Genomic DNA, 14,766 nt, shown 5'->3' with positions numbered 1-14,766 from the left:
ATACTAACCCCCTAACTCATTCTGATACTAGGTAGTAAGTAATAACCATATACAGACCTGTGGGGAAAGGAAACTTGGATGGATCCATCTTCTTAATAGGTACACATCCAAAATGAGATATTTTTTTTACATATTACTTTTTATTACTTTTATTTCAATATATATTTATCAATATTTTAATATATTATTAAATATATACTTATATTAAATATTCTTCAATAATAGAACCTATTTTGTCAGCTTGGTTAGCAGTAGTAATTGTCATATTACTCAGGAGAAATTTTGAACATTTACAACCCATTTGGGGGTTAAAATATAAATTTAGCTTATATTTTTGTTGCAAAATATAATAAGGTCTTTAACAGAAGACTTTAATGAGTAAAGTTATGTGACTAGAATAAAACTCAGTGAGAAAGGGAAATAAAAAAACAAGTTCAGCAAATAAAAGGAAGATTTAGCATTTCTAATTGTTCAGAACCACTTATGATTGCTATTTTTTTAATTTTTTTAATGTTTATTTAATTTTGAGAGAGAGAGAGACAGAGTATGAGTGGTAGAGGGGAAGACAGAGAGGGAGACACAGAATCCGAAGCAGGCTCCAGGCTCCTAGCTGTCAGCACAGAGCCCCACATGAGGCCCGAACCCATGAACCGTGAGATCGTGATCTGAGCTGAAGTTGGACACTTAACCAACCGAGCCACCCAGGCACCCGTGTGATTGCTATTTTTTTAAATGGGGATGACAGGGGATCGAGTCACTTTGGTATTTATATTCCACGGGATGCATTTTAAAATTGTGTAACAGTTTTATTTTAAAAGATTAATACTTAAAATAAGTCGGAGAGTCCATAATTTGTGTTGTTTACATTTTGGAGAAATTTTAGATGTCACCTTAACGTTTTGCAAAGTGTTGCAGAGATTTCCCAACTCCTTTCTGAGTACACAAACAGGAAGCTTGAAGACCATTGCTGTCAGAGTTGGAATCGGTTGCCCAGCTGCAGAATGCTTCATGGAGAATCTTCTGCCTCCGACTGGATTCCCAGGAATGAAAACAGTAACCAAAGTTTACCAAAGGAGTACACTTGCGTCCAGTTGTGCCAGGACTCCTGGGGCCGGCTTTCAGATATCCAGGACCTATGGGAGCCTGGATGCTCTCAGCTTTGGTGCCTACTAGATTAGCATCTGCGGGAAACTCCAAAACCTGATAGAAGTTGCATTGGTCATAAAGAAATCTTCTCTAGCAACCCCCCACCTCCCCAATACCACTGTAGAATGCAACTTCTGTATTTACCAGATAAAATAAAATGGTTCTTTTTCACATTCTTACAAAAGTTCCAAAATTCCCACGTAGATAACAGGAATAGAAATCATTTGAATCAAAAAAGAGCGGCATGCATTAAAAACATGTGCGCATATATGTAAAACAAATGTGCACTTTTTAAAATGTGTAACTGTGCTATTGTTCAGTGATGAAAATTTTGAGGTTGAATTTAGGAGTGAAGTTCACGCTGAAGTTGTCTTTAAAGAGGGTTCCTGCAGACCATAGCTCCTCACTCTAGTAATGGATGTATGTAGTTCTTCTATCCCAGGAAAATACAAATTATTTACGCTCCATTCCAGCAACATCTTATGTTTCACATTACCAACAGCTTATAATTAGAGGGTATCCATGAAGTTTCCTTTCATTTTCTTTTCTAATTTCTATGCTGTTTTGTAAGAAATAAAAGAAAAAGAGAAAAAAGACAAAATTTCCCCCATATATTTACAATGGACTTTTAAATAACTACAAAAGTATAGAAATCACTAGAAATGACCTTGATCAAATTAATAATTTTCAATCAAGACTTCATAAGCATCTCAACACAATCGTAGGGTGGAGGCAGCCGTTGGCTTTAACTTCAAAGCATTAGGAAATGGAGATTTTATTCTGTTCTATTAACTCTTGATTATATTCGAAAGTGGCTGACCTCTCTTTCCCCAATAATGTTTGTCTTCATCTCGGGAGAAACAAAACAAAAAATAGTGAAACCTAGCACGTAATCACAATTTTGCTTTATGTCACTCATATTCCACTCCAAAATGCTGCAAAGGAGCCATGGAAACTATTATCATCAGGGAAAAATACTTCCATTTAAGAAAATTTGCTTCTGTGCTAGACTTGACTAAGAAGGGATTTATTATAAACACCACATTGCTCGGAAAATCAGAAACCTGAAAATCTTCCAAACAATTAGGAGAAGACATTATTCTTAAATATGAATGGCTTTTTCAAACTGAAATAACTCTTCAAATAATGTCGGTAAAGAAAATCGCCAGACAATTTCCAGTTGTTTCACTTACATTTTTTTTTAATGATTTTTTTTTTTTAATGAATCCAACATTTGTACTGGCATCACAATGGTAAAATACCACAAGATTTGTCCTGACCCATTTGGGGGGAAGAAAAAAAAAGCCCAGGGTTCATCCGAAGAATATAAGAGGATGATTTGACAGAGTAAATGGATAAGTAGGGTGACATATTTTGGATTTAATCGTGGGTGGGTGTAGCATGGTATTCAGGTCATTTGCTGAAGAGGAAGGAAATGATGAGTTACACCTCGCCTTTTTGATAAAAATCATGCAGCACTTCATGCTTCATTCACTGTTTAGTAAGTTTAGCTATGATGTTTACAATAACTGTGTTCCAAGTTGATTAAGGATTAATCACAACTGACTAAGCAAGTGCTCATGAAACAGAGAGAATAAGTCATAATTATTACTCTCGTGCATATCCTAACAATACTCACAAGGATTTAGAGGCTCGAATTTGTACCCTCTGCAGCTAGTTGGACCTTAGCTTTTCTGGAAGATTAACTTGAGGCGTATAGGGAAACTGAAAGTGCAGAAAATATTTATTTAATAGCCTTTCACGTGTTGTCTGGCACTCTGGTAAGTTTTCACACAGGTTAAGAAAGCTGTATTCCCCAAATATGTCAGGGAGAGCCGCTTTCTCTACCTCATACACATGTCCAGACCTAAGTCCCCTCAGAGCTTTGTGTTGAAGTTTCGGTCTGAGGTGAAAGCCCTTGTCCTAGGTGAATAGGGAGGAAAAGCAAGAGCTCTGTGCCTGACCTGTCCCTCTCTCTCCACATCTGGCCTGGAACAGAAGTGCCTGGCCCCCTTGGACGGCCAGGTAGAATCTTCTAAACTTTCTGCAGGTTTAGGCAAGCCTGATCTTCAGCCCATGGTTTGGCAAGCTGCGGGACAGGAGAATGTAACAAATCGAGCTCTTTTCCTTGGTAATGAAAGACTGTCTTTGAACACGAACAGGAGGTAGTTGACAGTCATTGGGACATTTTTAAGATGTAAAACTGAACATTTGTTTCAATATCTGTTTAAGTTTCATCAATAAAAATTTACAATCTCTAGCCTACAATATCTAGCAAGGAAAAGAAGAAACCAATCATTTCCTCTTTACATTTTGCTATTTCGGGCTAGATTTCCAACATCTTTGAGCAAAATGTTTTGTTGTTTCAAATATAATAAAATAAATGTCGCTTAGCTCCACAGTTTTGGAATAACTGAAGAGCGACCCTGAGATACATTCTGAATACACAATGGAATGTATGAGAACATTTGCATGAAAAACTTGCAGCCCAAAGCATACAGATACATGAGTTTTCTGTCAGGTCACTTGATGACTCCAAACTCCTAACTAAAAGAAATGGATTTACCAATAATGGAAAAAGGGGAAAGAAACAAAAATCACCTTTTCTAAAACAATAACAATCACAACAACTCCTAAGACTTTTATTGGTTTGGCCACAAGCTGTTTCACTTACGAAGCCAAGACTCGAGTAGTAATGAAGGAGAAAACCCAACTCCTTTAGAAACTGAAATCAAAGGTTGACAAAAAAGGGTTTTTTAAACTTACAAATATAAAGCTCACATTCCACTTTTCCTCCATCATATTTTTGGGGAGTTCTATAATTGTCACATTTGTGTCTCATATATTGAAAATGTGAATGATACTAAGTATCACATGATATTTAGCAAATGTCCGCATAAGGGTTTTCCAAAAGGGTGGTTGCCTCCCAAGTTCAGTTAGTTTTATGTTCAGCATTCACACACTTTTTAGTGTAGAAACAACTGTCCATTTGCCTGGAGCGTTGTTGCCCATGGTCATCCCTCGTTGGAAATGAATGTTCTACCTGGTTCACTCTTTCTGCCTTTCATTCCATCTTCCCACCCAGTGATCGCGTGAGAAATAGTTGGACAAGTCTCATACTTTCAATCCAAATACAAAGCGCTATACTACAAGCATCAAAGTGAAATAAAAACAAATTATTTCTAAAAGTTCTGCTATTTGCCAATTAAAAGAAGTGTGTTGGATTTGAAACCTCATGATGAGCAAGGTTTTTACCTAGTAATTTAAATAATAGGTGTGTTTATTATTATATTGTATACAAAAATCATCTGGTGACAGATGTACAGATGAGCAAACTGAAGCTGAAAGAGCTGGCTTGGTTTTGTAAAGGGGCATGAGTTTTGGACTCAGACAGAACCAGGCTTGAATTCTGTTTTAGCAACTGTGTGAACTTGGGTAAGTTACTTCAACTTTCTAAGCTTTGGTGTCCTCCTTTGTGGAATGGGGATAAGAATACTCACCTTCTAGGAATGCTATGACTTCCTATGAATCCTATGTAGCTATGGTTAAATTAAAATTGTGTATTTGGATGCCTGATGAGCAGTAGACACTGAGTACTTCTTGGTCCTCTTCCCTTTTAAGACGGTCAAGTAAATAAGTGACAGAAACCTGCTCTAGATTTCAAACAAAGCTGACTTCTATTTTGTGTTATTTCTATCACAACTGGCTAATGAGTCCCCAAGGAAGTTTCAGATTCTGGAATTGAAATCCCTCACCCCACCCCATTCACTACTTTTGCCAATGGGTGAGACACCTTTATCCAAGGCTGTATCCACTATAGTTTGTCCAAGCAGAGACAGAAGATGCAGAGATCATTTCCCAATTACTCACTTACCAGCTGCCAATGGGCTAAACCAAGGGCAAACATGACTGGATCATCAATGACAGTTTATCCATCACTAAGTGATATATTCTGGAGTTAATATCCAAACTTTCATTATGGACCCTGTTATCCCAGAGGTCTTCAACTCATGCCACTTTAAGGACATGTCCGCAAAAGATTCCCCTCACCCCACTTTTCTGATTCCAGCTCACCCCCATTTCCCTTCTCCACCAGATAATTTGGAGGCTACATTTACTTACCTTTTTAAAATCATAATTCATTTATAGATAATCTATTCCTATCTACTCTTCTAATGGTTCTTTTTATTTTTTTATTTATTATTTTATTTTATTTTATTTTTTTTTTATTTTTTAATATATGAAATTTACTGTCAAATTGGTTTCCATACAACACCCAGTGCTCATCCCAAAAGGTGCCCTCCTCAATACCCATCACCCACCCTGCCCTCCCTCCCACCCCCCATCAACCCTCAGCTAATGGTTCTTTTTATAGGCCTCTCAGAACTCAGTTTCCTTAGAATAAAAATCTCTCAATCCTCGAATGTTTTTTGGTTCCCTTCCAGTGTCTCTGTGCATAGAAACATCTCTTATCTTGTTACTCTAACCCAGAAGTCAGAAAACTATGGGCCTACAGGTTGAATCCAGCCTTTGCTTACCTGTGTATGGCCAATGAGAACAGTCTTAATGGTCTTAATACTCAGGCTGAAATTCTTTGCCAGGGAGGAGGAATTGCATTTGGACCCCACACTGACTACAGGAAACATTCATTTGAATCTTATGAAATCCAATATTTCTCATTCAGTCCAGTGGCTATTATCAACGTTTTTTTTTTGTTTTGTTTTGTTTTTTTTTTTTTTTTTTTTTATTTTTGGGACAGAGAGAGACAGAGCATGAATGGGGGAGGGGCAGAGAGAGAGGGAGACACAGAATCGGAAACAGGCTCCAGGCTCCGAGCCTGACGCGGGGCTCGAACTCACGGACAGCCCAGAGCCTGACGCGGGGCTCGAACTCACGGACCGCGAGATCAGTGGCTATTATCTAAAGTTCACCTCTAGGGCCTTTGCCTGAAGCTCCACCTATTCTTCATATTCTAGAACAAAATAAAATTCACAGGAGCTAACTTTAAGTCTAATTATCTATTGGATAAACAAGGAAATCCTTCTTATTTTTAGCTATTGAGTTTAATAAATATGCCCCCTCTTAAATAAAAGTTATACACAATAAGAAAAAATATATAAACAGAAAATAAGCAGTAGAGGAGAATGAAGACATGAACCATAAAAGTTAGCATAATAGCCATGATTACCTTTAAAATTAAACCCCGTTGCCCTGGCAGCTAAGACAAAAAGGGAATCATTTAGAAGTTGCATATTAGCACAGTACATCAAAATCCATTTAAGAGCTATCAAATAAGCTGACGTTATAAAGTTTGTCAGAAGAGAAAACATAAGAGAATATCTTTGTGGTTCAAAGATGCAGAAAATATTACCTATAAAAAAAGTAAATAGATTTCATCAAAATTACAAATTGTTCAAGACCGTTAAGAAGATGAAAAAAGCACACACTTGCAGAAATGTTCACATTACATATATCAGTCAAAAGATTTATAATCATAATATATAAAGAACTCACACTACTCAATAATGAAAAGCCAGCCAAATAGTCTAAAATGTCTGAAGTGGGTAAAAAAAACTTGAACACAAGGAAGATGCATGAATGGCCATGAAATACATGAAAAGGTGCTCAACATTCTTAGTCATCAGGGAATGGAAATTAAAATCGCAATGAGATACCATTGCCTACCCACCAGAGTGACCGAAATTTTAAAAACTGGTAACACAAAATGTTGGAGAGGATTAGAGGCTCTCCTATGTGTGTAAAAAGATACGGCCACTCGGAAAACATTCAATATGCCTACCCTTTGATCTTCTAAAGGACTTGGACAGGAATGTTCATATTAATTTTACTTAAATAACCCCAAACTGGAATCAACCAAAATATTCATCAGGAGGAGGACCGATAAACAAATTATAGTATAGTCATTCACTGGAAAGTTCCTCATAATGAAAAGAGGCACGGGTCAAAATGCATGATAAATCTGAAAAACATTATGCCTAACAAAGCAGAAGACACAAAAGAGTTTATACTATATGTTTCTATATGCATGAAGTTTTAGAACAAGAAAACTAATTTCGGGTTCACTAAATCAATATTTTTCCCTGACGGGAGGGAAGGGTGGGAGGTTAACTGGGAAGGAGCATGTGGGAACTTTCTGAAGTGATAGGGGTATGAATTACATGGGTGGGTGCATTTGTCAAAATTCATCAAACTGTACGCTTAAGAGTCATGCGTTTCATGCTATGTAATTAGAAAAGAGACAAAGTTTTTCCTTAGTTACTCAATTGCTGAAATAAACAATGCTCTCAACTACAGTTTGAAAGCAAATTATGGAGCAGATTTTATACGTCTGAGGCGCCACAGAGGTCCTACGCACCCCGACTAAGACATCTTTTTGTTTTCGTAATCTCTAGACATGTGATCTCAATTACATTTCTCCCTGTTTGACCACTGGTAGCCTTTTGTGGCTATGGACCAACAGCATCTGCATCCTCTGGGAGCTTGTTAGACAGAAATGTAAGTTCTCAGGGCCCCAGAATCCTTGGGCTGGGGTCCAGGAATGTACGTTTCACAAGCTCCCCAAGTGATTGTGATGCACGTGGCAGGATGAGAAGTTCGCTGTATTATAATCTGACACGGTGAATTAGGAAGAAGTTCTCTTGGGCAGCAGCAGACCTCCAGGAAGGTGTTTCGGCCTGGAGTGCCGAGTGACACGCAAGCCCTTGATGGGGAAGAACCATCTGGGAGCCAACTGGCAGCCCGGGTATACTGGGCACAGGGGCTCCACTGTGTGGCTGCCAGAGCCTCCCTCTTGGACAGGCACCAAGGCCGGCCAAGAAACAAATGCCATTTCTTCCACTTCCTTTTTCTTCTCTTTCCCGACCTAGTGGCACTGCTGACCTGCCCGCCAGATTTAATTACAGCCTGGGAGAGAAGAGCTCGTGTTTGGATTTGGTCCCCTAAGGAAAAAATGACTTACTTCAGCCGATGGGAGATACGCACTCAGAAGGGCAGAGGGACTGCATGGCAGGGAAGCCAAAATGATGGTTTTCTCTGTGAGAGCTTCCAGCTAGCCTCGAGGATAAGCAGAAAACAGAATGAGAAATCACCAAGGCATGTAGTTCACCTTGCCAGGATTTATGGCACAGCCCGGAATATTTGGAGGAGGCCTGGAAACCAGCTCGTGTCCTGCACCAGCCCACACATGCACTTGAACGGTTGTTGTGTCCTTACCCCACGGTGGTTAGCAACATATAAAATCTTTGTGTTATCTATACCAGGAGGATGTAGCAGGGCTTGTTCCTTCTGATAAAAGAGACTCTTATTTGGTTTCCAAAAAGGTTGTGCTTCACGTAACCAGAACAAATCACTGTCACATAGTTTGTAAAGAAAGTCAAGAGAGATACAAGGAAGCATATTTCCCTAAAATAACTGACCTGTCACTCAGCAGGCAAGGAAAAAGATCAAATTTCTGCTTTAAAGAGGTTTAAATGGAATACAAATTTATTTATCAATACTCTTCTCTTTAAATACTTTTCAATACACAATTTTGTGTGTTTATGCACTCTTTCATATCACGAAAGGTACTGGAGAGACCCCTGAAAAGATATTTGAACACCCGTGTTTGTTGTAGCATTATTCATAACAGCCAGCTGCTAGAAGGAACCCAGATGTCCATCGAGGGATGAATGGATAAGGAAAAAATGGCACGAACCTATTGTAGAATATTCCTCAGCCTTAAAAATGAAGGACATTTTGCTATCTGCCACAACATGGACGCAACCTGAAGACATGATACTAAGGGAAATAAGCCAGTCACAAAAAGACAAATACCTTTGGAATTCACTAACCCGAGGTATGTAAAGTAGTCAAACTTGTAGAAACAGAAGGTAAGATGATGGTTGTCAGGTGCTGGAGGGAAGGGGAACATTGTTCAATGGGTATAGAGTTTGAGTTTTTAAGATAAAAGGTTCTAGAGATCTGTGGTACAACAATGTGAATTTATATAACGCTACTGAACTGTATACTGAAAAATGGTTAAGATGGTAATCTTTATGTGGTTTTAAATTTATTTTTAAAAAAATTTTTTTAAATGTTTATTTATTTATTTATTATTTATTTATTTATTTTTTTTAACGTTTATTTATTTTTGAGACAGAGAGAGATAGAGCATGAACGGGGGAGGGGCAGAGAGAGAGGGAGACACAGAACCGGAAGCAGGCTCCAGGCTCTGGGCCATCAGCCCAGAGCCCGACGCGGGGCTCGAACCCACGGACCGGGAGATCGTGACCTGAGCTGAAGTCGGGCGCTTAACCGACTGAGCCACCCAGGCGCCCCAAATGTTTATTTATTTTTGAGAGAGAAAGAGGGAGAAACAGAAGGCGAGCAGGGGCAGAGAGAGAGGGAGACACAGAATCCGAAGCAGGCTCCAGGCTCTGAGCTGTCAGCATAGAGCCAGATGTGGGACTCGAACTCATGACCGCGAGATTATGACCTGAGCCTAAATCGGACGCCCAACCGACTGAGCCACCCAGGTGCCCCTATGTTATGTAGTTTTAATCACAATTTTAAAAATGTGTTCTTAAGAAATTCCATCTTTCTCTTCATTTGGAAAAGGTTTCTATCACAGAGAATTACAATGAGGCATGAAAAGCTAGTATTTTCACATACTCTTCTCCATGTTTACGATGAAAGAACCCAACGAAATGAACTTAATTTTTGAACGGAAAATTAACTAGAACCCAAAGACACAAGCAGTAAAAATCTCCTCGAAGTTCAGTTTGGCCTCTGCCATCGCTAGGAAAGAAAATGCTCATTTCCCACAATCCTGTCCAGACTGGAAACCAACTTGGATGAGTGACCTATTATGATAAGAAAAAGTGTCTGGTTACACCTCTCACAGAACGTCAATTTTCTTTCAACACAACAAGCATCACTTTTGACAGTCCTGCTCCAGAGAAGACAGAAGCCCTTACAAATTTGCTATCTCTCGATCGACCCCATTCTCTGCTAGAGGTTAGAGGTCCAGAGGTTAGAGAGCTGATGTGAATCTTTTGATGCTGTCCAGAGGGAGAACCCAGCCTTACCTGGAGAGAAGCGCTGTGAGAGAATTTACTGCTTTTGAATATTTTGGATAATTTGTTATTGTTCCCTATAGAAACACAATGGGACAACTGGTAGAGTGGGAAAAGTCTTGGCTATGACATTAGAAGTCATTAGTTCCAGATCTTCTCACTCATTTTCTAGGCCTGAATGAAGCACATAAAATGCTTGAGTTTTCGTGTCCTCATTCTATAAAGTAGGTCATCGCAAGATCCAGCATCACTTTTAGATCCTGCACTTTGAAGGCTTCTCCTGAAGTTGTGTCCTTCCCTGACAGCTAAGAGTCAGGAGGACCAAGGGAGTCTGAGCCCATTAAGACCCTATGCATCCCTCTTCTAGACTTCTGGACCATGGTCTCCTACACAGCTTTCCAGAATCCTCTATCTCAAATGGGCACAGCCCTACTCTAGGGCTACATAAACACGCTCCCCAGTTTTCCCGAAAGGGGTGCTGTGATGTTATTGGACCCTTTAGGCCTAAGAAGTGATCAAGTGGAGTCTATTTGCATGGGGTGTGGACAGGCCTTAGACATGTGGATGTGTCCACATCCAAGTTTCAAGCCCTTACGCTGTGGCATTGAGCAGGGAATGAGAAAAGAAAGGGGACAGAACATGAACTGGGAGTTTCCATTTGCATTTTCCCCTGGGGCTTCACAAATGTGATGGGCAGTTTCTCTTTTTATAGGGTTCATTACAAAATCAGGTACCGAACAGCCATATTTTGTCAGACATCATGATAGACTCCATTAACAGAGAGATAAGGAAGATTATGCTTTAGAAATGGTCACAGTCCAGAGGAGAGGTCTATATTATCAACACAATAGATAAAATCCCCACCCTGTCCTTACCTCAGCAGCTCAAATGACAATCGACGCCAGAGCCTGTTACATCCCTGGAACAAATGTCAATTAAGATCATGTTAGGTGGCCAAAGAATTCCATAGGAGGATTCTGCAATACAAATGAACGTCACTTTGTGTACATGACATAGGGTGCGTTTGTGTTCCTCATTCAGTATGGGGGTGATGACAAAGAGGTCAAAAGTCACCAGTCCTGACGTCAGAAAGGCAGGGTTTGAACCTCTCTTCTATCCACTATTTTTGTGACTTACGACTTAATAACTTACCTGAACTCAGTTTCTTAATTTGTAAAATGGAGACTAAAGCTCTCTTTCTCCCATGGAAAATGGAATTTCTGTGAGGATTATTAAAAGTAAAATTTGTAAAGTACTTAACACAGGATCGGATATTTTGTAAGCACTCAGTAAAAGATAGCTATTATTATTTTTAAAACCTGAGGAATTCAGCTGGACTTATGTCTCATTTATGTCTCATTTATGTCTCATTTATGTCTCATTTCTTCATATGTGTATCTAGTTTTAAACTCCAGTTTGCGTTTTCCAAGAGTCAGTGCAAAACAAACATTTAAGCTAAAGAAGCAGCTTCAAGCTTTTGATGTTCCTGCTTGATGTGAAACAATCTCTTTAGGTAGAGATTGAGTCTTACCTGTGTTTTGTTTTCATACCTGATAGGATCCCTGGCATTATATATTTTGGTTGAATGAATAAATGAATTCAAAAGAGAGGAAAAACACTTTTTTGAAAGTATATTCAATGTCTGTGACCACCTATATTCAACTGGAAACTAGGCGATAATTGGAAGTTCTCTGAAGGCAAATGAGGCAGGAACTTTACCCTCACCTCCCAAACTCTATACTTGTTAATAAAACCACAGCAATATACATCCTTAGCTGACCACTTCTTAGCTGACTCTCCTGCACTGTGAATTCTGATGAGGAAATTGGCGATAAAATCATTTCTGTGTATTGACTGGCTTTACATATTCAGCACCCAGGGAGTTAATGAGAATCCTCTAAGAAATAGCATTTAACTGCAATATCAGTGGCATATTGATTCAAAATATGACTAGATGACATACTTCTCACATTTTCTGAGACATAACATCGACACAAAAGACACCAAGATCAACAAAAAGCAAAGCTTCTTTTCAAGTGGTTGTTGTTTTTCCCTTCCCACTTCCTATGGGAACATTTCACTGAAAATATATTTAGAACAATGGGAAAAACAAAATCCAATGTTCAAAATTTCTTTCTATGCATAAAAATCCCTTGAATGATATATTTCAGATATGTTAAAAATCAGATTTTTTTTTTTTACACCCAGCTTGGTTTGTTTATAAAACTCTTGGGTCTAACTTTTATTTCTTTGAGAGAAATGTAATTGTCACAGTCTGATCTTTCGGAGTTGATATTTACACAGAGGAATCTGAAAATAACCTGATTTTAGCTCTTTTGACAGTGAGTTGCAATAGGTGTTTATTTCCCTGTTTAGATGCTTGTAGATTTTAGACAGTTGAAAATTTTTCACAATCTGTGCTGGCATTGGTTTTTTGGGTGTTATTTTTCACTGGATTAGTCTGTGATGTAAACGAATGTGCAGGGAACGTGAGTCAAAGCTGGAGGCCAGACAATGTATATGTACAGGAACAAGCTTGGGGAGGGTCCCACAGGTAGGGGAGGTATTTTTTTTTTAATTTTTTTAATGTTTTATTCATTTTTAAGACAGAGAGAGACAGAGCATGAGTGGGGCTGGGGCAGAGAGAGAGGAAGACACAGAATCTGAATCAGGCTCCAGGCTCTGAGCTGTCAGCACAGAGCTCGACACGGGGCTCGAACTCACGAACTGTGAGATCATGACCTGGGCCGAAGTCGGACGCTCAACCGACTGAACCACCCGGGCGCCCCTAGGGGAGGTATTCACTGTATTTCATTTTGTATGGGGCCTGGTACAAAGTAGTGGTGTAAATTCTAAGCTGTGACATGCTCTGAGACGAGAGCGAGAGCACCTGTGGCCACCAGGAAAATGACTGGGAACTGAGACCCCCGGAGAATCCCCCCATAGACAGGAGTCAGCAGGATGCAACCGGGGTGGAGCAGTGAATGTGAGTCTTAGGCCAGTGGGCATTGACCTATAAGGAAGCCTCGGTGGCGGCCTCTAGGCCCCAGTAATCGTTGGTGTCTGAAGAGTACTTGAATCCTATTCCCTGGGAGGTCTGGGTGGATATAAGAAATATGTGGAAGGCAGGGCAGATTTGTATTAACAGAAAAGTATAAGTTCGCTGAAACCAATGCCCTAAAAATTTTAGGTTTGTAGCCCCAGAATAATGCCAAACCCTATTGATTACCAAGGAGGGGCCCAGACCTCAGTGGTGCAACGTCAGCAAACGGCCAGGAGAAGAGGTGGGAAGAAGAGGATGAAAATCTTAGGGGGGGGAGTGGAACAGTGTGCCTGATTTTAACTGCTGCTTAGGCACAGGGTTCTGTGTTAGTATCTTTATGTGCCTTAATGCCTAATCAATCCTCACAACCCTTGTGTCAGATGAGGGTCATCATCCCATTTTCGGGGTTGAAAATAGGTTTGTTCGAGGTAAAACACTTGTGCAAATGTCGTGGCCCGGTACATGCTTATTTCTTGTCATTTACTGCTCTTGCTAAAGATATTTTCAGTTTTGGGTAGTTTCATTCCATTTCAGTGGATTTCTCTAGAAGAGATACAGGGGTCTCCTTATTTTGCCTTCTTCATAGATGTCTCCAGCAGACTTCTTTTCTGCAGTGTGTATAGTGAGGTTAGTCTAACCATCTAGAACAGCTGATCTTGGCCCTTAGTGTGCATAAGAAACACCCGGGGAGCATGTTAAAATTACAGACTCCATAGCGTTTCCCTAAGTTCCAGTAGGTCTGGGATGGAATCAAGGGGTCCACGTTTTAAACAAGCACCAGGGGTGCCTGGGTGGCTCAGTCGGTTAAGCGGCCGACTTCGGCTCAGGTCATGATCTCACGGTCCGTGAGTTCGAGCCCCGCATCGGGCTCTGTGCTGACAGCTCAGAGCCCAGAGCCTGTTTCAGATTCTGTGTCTCCCTCTCTCTGACCCTCCCCTGTTCATGCTCTATCTCTCCCTGTCTCAAAAATAAATAAAAAGTTAAAAAAAAAAAGTTAAACAAGCACCAGACTTGAATTCAGATGCAAATTGTCTACAGATTATGCATTGAGACAGACATAGTAAAACAGTATAGATCTGGAGTCGCATTCATCTCCACATTTAGCCTGTCCCTCCAGCACCGCTTTTATTGAAAAGTCAAAGAAGGGGCGCCTGGGTGGCGTAGTCGGTTAAGCGTCCGACTTCAGCCAGGTCACGATCTCGCGGTCTGTGAGTTCGAGCCCCGCGTCGGGCTCTGGGCTGATGGCTCGGAGCCTGGAGCCTGTTTCCGATTCTGTGTCTCCCTCTCTCTCTGCCCCTCCCCCGTTCATGCTCTGTCTCTCTCTGTCCCAAAAATAAATAAAAAACGTTGAAAAAAAAAAATTAAAAAAAAAAAAAAAAAAAGAAAAGTCAAAGAAGCCGTAAGTAGAAGAAGCTGCAGGTAGGGGAGGAAGTGAAGGAAGAGTAGAAAAGCTGGTGAGATGTAGGTCAAGGAAGAGCCACGGGATGCTCTTACACAATGTGG

The sequence above is a fragment of the Panthera leo genome, chromosome D4 (assembly GCF_018350215.1).
Source record: "Panthera leo isolate Ple1 chromosome D4, P.leo_Ple1_pat1.1, whole genome shotgun sequence".
Lineage (NCBI taxonomy): Eukaryota > Metazoa > Chordata > Mammalia > Carnivora > Felidae > Panthera > Panthera leo.
Note: the sequence above shows the minus strand (reverse complement) of the source record.